The sequence below is a fragment of the Sinocyclocheilus anshuiensis genome, unplaced genomic scaffold, assembly GCF_001515605.1.
Source record: "Sinocyclocheilus anshuiensis isolate Anshui unplaced genomic scaffold, SAMN03320099.WGS_v1.1 scaffold1986, whole genome shotgun sequence".
NCBI classification, from domain to species: domain Eukaryota; kingdom Metazoa; phylum Chordata; class Actinopteri; order Cypriniformes; family Cyprinidae; genus Sinocyclocheilus; species Sinocyclocheilus anshuiensis.
The window spans coordinates 120,542-127,616 of NW_015542458.1; positions in this window are offsets into that span (position 1 = coordinate 120,542).

Consider the following 7,075-nt stretch of genomic DNA (forward strand, 5'->3'; position numbering starts at 1 on the left):
ATCCTTGACTTGCAGCGGGTAAGTTGCTTCATTTTGTACTAAAGTTGTCCTTTAAGGCAAAAAATAAGACAGACATAAAAACTAAAACATCTGACTTAATTATATTGCTGTCAACTGAATTTACAAGAACTTATCTACAACACAGGGCTAAAGAAATGGAAAAAGAAAAAGAAACGGGGCAGTGACACAACTTTAGACGCCCAATGTTAGAAGTGAGCTGTCATGTCAAGGCATTAGCTCCATCACGGAAAATGTGTGAATGATTTCACGTCTGAAACAATAGAAAATAACACAATATACACATATATGCAAAACAATCAAACATTTGGACACTGGTTCATTCTTTATTATTTCTATTTTTGTTCACATTTTAGAACAAGAATAAAGTCATCAAAACTGCATGTGAATGGGGGACGTTCAACACAACTCTTCACAGTGTGTCACATCACTGTCACCATCTACTGGAAGATGTTTGAAACTGAAAATATATGGCATAACCTGCAAGCCATTCAGTTCACTACCAGAGATCTCCATCTCAACAATTCTGATCATCCCCCCTTTCTGGAAGTATGGGTCTCAGCGGGAGATTAGGAAGGTTTTGTCACCACACTGTCTCTTGAGCAGTGGAACAAAACAGAGTGAAGTATTGAAAAAAATCAAAGCTTGTACTCAGACAAATGAAACTACATTTATGTCTTATGTGTACGAAGTTACTGAGCTATGCTTTGATTCAACCTCCCAACTTTTCTCTTTTTGATCAAAATGTACTTCTTACCTTGCCATCGCTTATTCTGTGTTAACACCATCAGACACCAAAACACAAATTCATTTTCACTCACATTATGCCAGACCTATAAGAAGTATAGTAAACACTCATTTTTACCAAGGCTGGAACGCTTTATAATAACTTCCATTAATAAATCATTAACAAAGAATAAATAATGTTTAACTAATCATTACTTAATATATATTCAAATGTCTAGCAATATGAGATAATGTGCTTGTTAATGTTAACTAATGAATTTGTTAAACATTACCAAAATATTAACAGATCATTATTTAATATAATTTGAAATGCTTATGAATGTCATTAAACGTTCAATTCATATGATCATTGATTTAAAAAAAAAAATTCAAATTATTTTGACAGATGGTTTACAATGATTAAAAGCTTCATTAATAAATCATTAACAAACATTATGTAATGATTAACGGGTCATTAGTTAATGCTTATAAATGTCATTAAACTTCAGTTCACATAATAGCTAATGCTCATTTTTACATTTACAAATGTTGTTAAAATATAGCTTAATTATTAATTGTAAGCACTTCACAAACTATTCATGTTAATATAATCATTAACTCATCACAGTCTGTAAAGGTCATATATTTGATCTGTTTGTTGTGTAGACTTCTACTATTTGCACATCTTAAATCATTTATTAATTACTTGTTAATGTTTTTGCAGTACCCACTAAAGTGGAGACTATTCATCATTTGTAAATGTTTATAAACATTTATTAATTGTTTAGTATCTTTATTGGCACTGGACTTTTAGCTACTGTAACAATGTTTGTGTAAAGGGTGGTTAGTTATAGCTCAATGCTTGCTAAAGACATATTGCAATTTGGGTGCAAAACATATATTTATTACCTCAACACTTATATTACTATACTATTGTGTATCATTAAACAGAATATTTGAATCATACATCAAAAGGAGGGAAAAAACTCAAAGAAATGACTTAATTTATCATTTATCAAAACAATGCAATATAAACAGATTGAATCATGTTCCCTTATAGTAATCCAATTGACCCCTGTACACTTGTTGACCCCTTAACTAACCTTTAACCTAACCATACACCAAACCTGAGCCTAATCTTACCTGTATCACACCTCAACAGCAGGAAACGTGTTGTGCATTAACACAAGCTTTTAATCATTGTATAACATCTGTTAAAATAATTTGTAGGTTTTCAAGATGTGTATGATTATATTAATTAGAAGTTTAATGACATTTGTAAGCATTAGCTCCAGCATCTCTGTGTCCTTACATAGGACAAGCGTTTTGGAGAATGGACAGACAAATGTAATTAACTTAAATGGCTGATTTCACCTAAAATCAGTTTAGAATCATGAACAATATTTATCCAGCAGCTGTCAGATACAGGGAGACATGCAAAACGTGCCGTTCTGTGATCCCCAGAAACACTGCGGTGGAAAACAGAGGAATTTTAACAGATAGAGACAAGTACTTTTCCAGAGAGGCAACAGCATAAAGTAGGTTAGTTCTTAGTAGATGAAGCAATGTCTACTCTCATTATTTCTCTCTAGTGGCTTTTTTGCTTCTTTGTTGAAACTCATTCTGACACACTTGAGACTATTTTCATAAGTAAAAATCTGAAATGAGTCTGCCATCAGTTTTTGGTTACTTTCTTTCCATCTACACAGATCAGCCACAACATTAGAACTACAGACAGGTGAAGTGAATAATATTCATAACATAATGGCAAAGCTCAAGGGGTGGCATCACAGTTTGCTTGTGTATAGGGCTGCGTAGCCCAGGGGGTCAGTTTTAGCATTCACTTTGACACCTACCTAAAAACCTTGTAAGTCTTTCATGGCAGCTGTGTTCCTGATGGCAGTGGCCTCTTTCTATAGGATAATGCACCCTGACACACTGCGGAAACTCTTCAGGAATGGTTTGAGGAACATGACAGAGTTCAAGGTGTTGCCTTAACCAACAAATCCAATGCATGGAGGCATGTGTGCATGTGAATGTGTGTGAGCCCTGTGATGGACATGCCACCCATCCAGGGTGTTTCCCCGCCCATGGCCGAGACACTGGGAAATACGCCAGCATTCCCGTCACCCTACAGAGTACAAGTGGTTTAGAGGATGGATGGATGAAATCTGCATTTAATATTATTCAATAATGACAGGCATCCTGTTTCCCCTCTCTTCTTCTTTCATCCTCCTATTCTTCAAAAATTCATATTAGGTGGACAAATCAATAAGTCTCATAAAAAGTACAGGGTCGGAGTCTGTTAAGAATTGGCAGAAAATCTAAGATAGCGTAACCAGATAAGGGTTGTCCCAACTTCTGTTGTCCACTTGAAAGTGAACGGACAGGCATGTGAAGTCTTGCTAGACAGTACCTCGCAAGTTACAGTCTTTTTTGAAGCCTGGTACAAATGGCATCTGTCTGACACTCCCATCCACCCCATCGGGCTTAAGTCCAGTTATCCCTTATTTGGCTTATGCTACCAAACCCTGGTTATTCAGGGCACCAATATAAGCTTTTTCAAGAGCTTGGCCCGGCTGTGTAAAGAAAGTGCTGGGGTGGACATTGTGCAGACTTTGGACATAAATGTTGGTCATGAGACAAAGCTAGGGTCTGCATTGAGGTCCTGGCTCCTTGTCTTTGTCTCCTGGATGGTATGGCTTGGCGGTCATCCTGAAACACTCCAGCCACAAAGACAGGATATACTGATACAAACCTCATTGTCTTTGGAGAAGCCCCTATTCCTGAGACAAGGTAACAGAGATAGAGGCAGAAGTTGTCAGAAAGAGCTGGTGAGTTCTCACTACTTCAGTGCGATGTTGGGTTGGCAAAAGGAGTGGGACACCAAATGCAGTTATCTGGTCCTAGGCTCTTTCGTAAGAGTTCCAGAGGTTTGGCTCCAGCAGATATTGACAGGACACCCTCAGAAGCTTATGAAAGCTGACATCATTAAGGAATCGTAAAGCCCCTATAGTCAGAAAGAAAAAAGTAAAAATGTGAGAATGTGCATAGACTTTACACACGTAATGCTTGTACAGTGCCAGACCAGTGTACTACTCCCCATGATGCCTTGGGTTATTTGTTAGGGAGTAGAGGTTTTCAGTCCTAAATCGATATGTCTAGAGAGGATACCACCTTTAAACACCTGTTAGGTTTTTACCAGTTTGAGCAAATGCCACAGGGCATTACTGGGGCACCAGCAACTTTCCAATGCCTTGATGGAAAAAGCGGTTTAAAACATGAAACTTCTTGGAGTCCTAGTCTACGTGAATGACCTGACCATCTTTGGAAAGACCTCTAAAGGTCTTCAACATATTAGAGAAAGTTGGTCTGAAATTGTCATTGGACAAATAGTATCTGAAGACACTGCGGCAGACCATGACAAGTCAGCACCAAGCCGCATCTTACAAACCTTTAGTCCTTAAGATCTTTTCTGGATTTCTGTGGGTATTACTGTAGCTTCATAGCCAACTACGTTGCAATCGTCAGATCACTTACTGACATCACAAAGTATTATGCACCCACTCAACAAGGTAAAAAGCTTGGCAAAGACAAATCCAATACCTACCTGAAAGAGTCTGAACCTTTCGGAGACAGGTGGAATCAGTCTTGCATGGATGCTTTTCACCAAATTATTCAGTGTCTTGCTATTGCCCCAGTTTTTGCAGACTCCTACAAACCCTTCATCTTGCATGCAGATGCCAGTCTAAAAGGGCTAGGCGTTGTATTATATTAGGAGCATTTCTCCAGTCTGCAGCCCATATTATTTGCAATTAGAAAACTGAGCAATTCAGAGAAGAAATATCCTATCCACCTGTTGGAATTTCTTTCAATGGACTCGGCAGTCATGGATAAATGGATGGAACCAAATTCACCATATATAATGACAATAATCCAATCACATGTGTTCTTACCACTGCAAAGCTTAATGCCACTGACTGGACATCACTGGCTAACACCCAACCTCATGTGACTTTGATGTGTTGTACAGGCCAGACAAGAACAATATTGATGTGCATTTGCTGTCCCGAAACCTGGCCAAGCGACTAGGAGCTTGCTGTGTAGGCTTTTGTGCTCAACTGAGCTGTGTCTTCTTGGAGCAGAAATCCATGCCTGAGTTGGTCAAAGCCCACAAGAGTAATGTTCTGAGACAAGCAACTGAAGCTTTGAAGCATTGAAAGTGCACTACTGAGGTAAAAGTGAATTCTGAGTTGAGGCAGAATAGACTCATAATGAAGGACGGTTTGTTTTACAGAAACAGTAAAACACTCTCTGGAGAAGAAGTTTCCCTTCAGAGAGTCTGTGTGAAGTTGTCACATGATGAAATGGGTAATCTGGGCATAGAACGACCACTGATCTTGTCAGGTGTAGGTTCTACTTGCCCAAAATGGCTTGTGATGTGGAACAATACATCAAGATTTGTGGGAAGTGCATTACTCGTAAAACACATTGCACTAAAGATGGGCCAATGCACCAGATTACTGGCAGTGGACCAATGCATCTGATGTAGCCAAGATCTTAGTGGACGCTTGGTGCACTATGGCTGTACCATGAGAATCCATTCCTGCCGATGGAATAGAGGAAAGACAATATTCTCAGTTTGCTGCCAAGCTGAAAAGGGATATAAACGAAGCTTATCAACTTGCATCAGAGGTTTCAAACAAAGTGCACTTGAGAAAAAAGAAAGCATATGACAAAAGAGTGAGTTTCTAGATAGACATCTTAGACATCTTGTTGATAGAGTGTTTCTGAAGAAAAGCACAAACTTCAGAGTCGATGGAGTTCTGTGCTATATTTGAGAAAATGCCCAACTTACCAGTGTACAAGGAGAAACCTGAACAGGTATGGGAATAAAACCAATCAGCACATAAGACCAGTCTCCCCAGGTTCTTGAAACACATTGTTCCTGTCACCAGTCATCACTGCAGCTCCAGTCTATATGGCCACACGTTTGTCTTCACTACTTCCTTGACATAATGCTAATTAAGGCTGATTTATACTTCTGCGTCGGACCTACGCCGTAGCTTACGCATAGACGCACACCCATACGCCATAGCCTGACGTGCACCTCTTCAGTAAAGTTTATGGTGTTTGGCCAGAGACTGCCTGAACACCAGCAAATGTAACCCTGACCTGCCCAGGCTTTGCAGTCCTCAGGTACACATCTCTTCTTCAATAAGAGACCGCAGATCCATCTGTCATCACTCGGATGAATTTTGGAGTGGAAACGCTCTCCCTTAACATTCCTCTCTCTTCCTCCAATATGCTGTGCATGAAGAGCTTTTCTAGACCTTTCTGACTGTCAAGCCTAAAATGACACAAGTAAGAGTTAATTAGGGTTTGGTCTAATTTGAATTTTATTGATTCCAACTGCACTTCTGACTCTGCCTATCGATTCCGATTCTTATCGAATCTCACTTTCTATTCCAATGTGTAGATATCAAACATATTCATATTCTGTCTCTTTTTGCAAAACATTTTGACACCTCTGGTGACACAGCAAATTAGCTTGTCACAAATATTACACTTGGCTTTTTCGGCTTCTGACTTCGCAAAGTTTAGCCACACTTCAGAGCATTTTCTGCGGTCCATCAGGACTGACGTTACATAATATAAAATAGCAAGGAAGATTCTGAATCTGAATTCTGGTCAAAATTATAAACGCAACACTTTTGTTTTTGCCCCCATTTTTCATGAGCTGAACTCAAAGATCTAAGACTTTTTCTATGTACACAAAAGGCCTATTTCTCTCAAATATTGTTCACAAATCTGTCTAAATCTGTGTTAGTGAGCACTTCTCCTTTGCCGAGATAATCCATCCGTCTGCATTTTTTTACTTGGATTTTATTAACTAGCTGCGTAACTATGGGATTACAATTCTGCCACAATTCTGCCCGCGAAAGATCGTATTTTGAGCGCGCAAAAGTGCGTTTTGCACGCGCGCGAACTGAGTTTTGTGGAGAAAATGTTTGTCTCGCAAAGAAGAAAGTATTTCGAGCGCACCATGGTAAAAGTCCGTGTTTGCTATATAAACGACATTGTGGTCTTCTACCAAGGTAACTTCAGCCTCTCTATATAAATATAATTATATATGTATGTATGTATGTATGTGTGTTCTTACAACTTGTTTGTTAGTCAAGTTCAATCACATCTTAATGGTCATTGTTGTTTTACTAATCTCATGGTAAATGTTAAGTTTGTTGTCTTAGAACAGTGAATCTCAACCTTTTGGTGTACCGGACCCCAGTCCAATTCAGAACCATCCTCAAGGACCCCCAGAACAAAATTG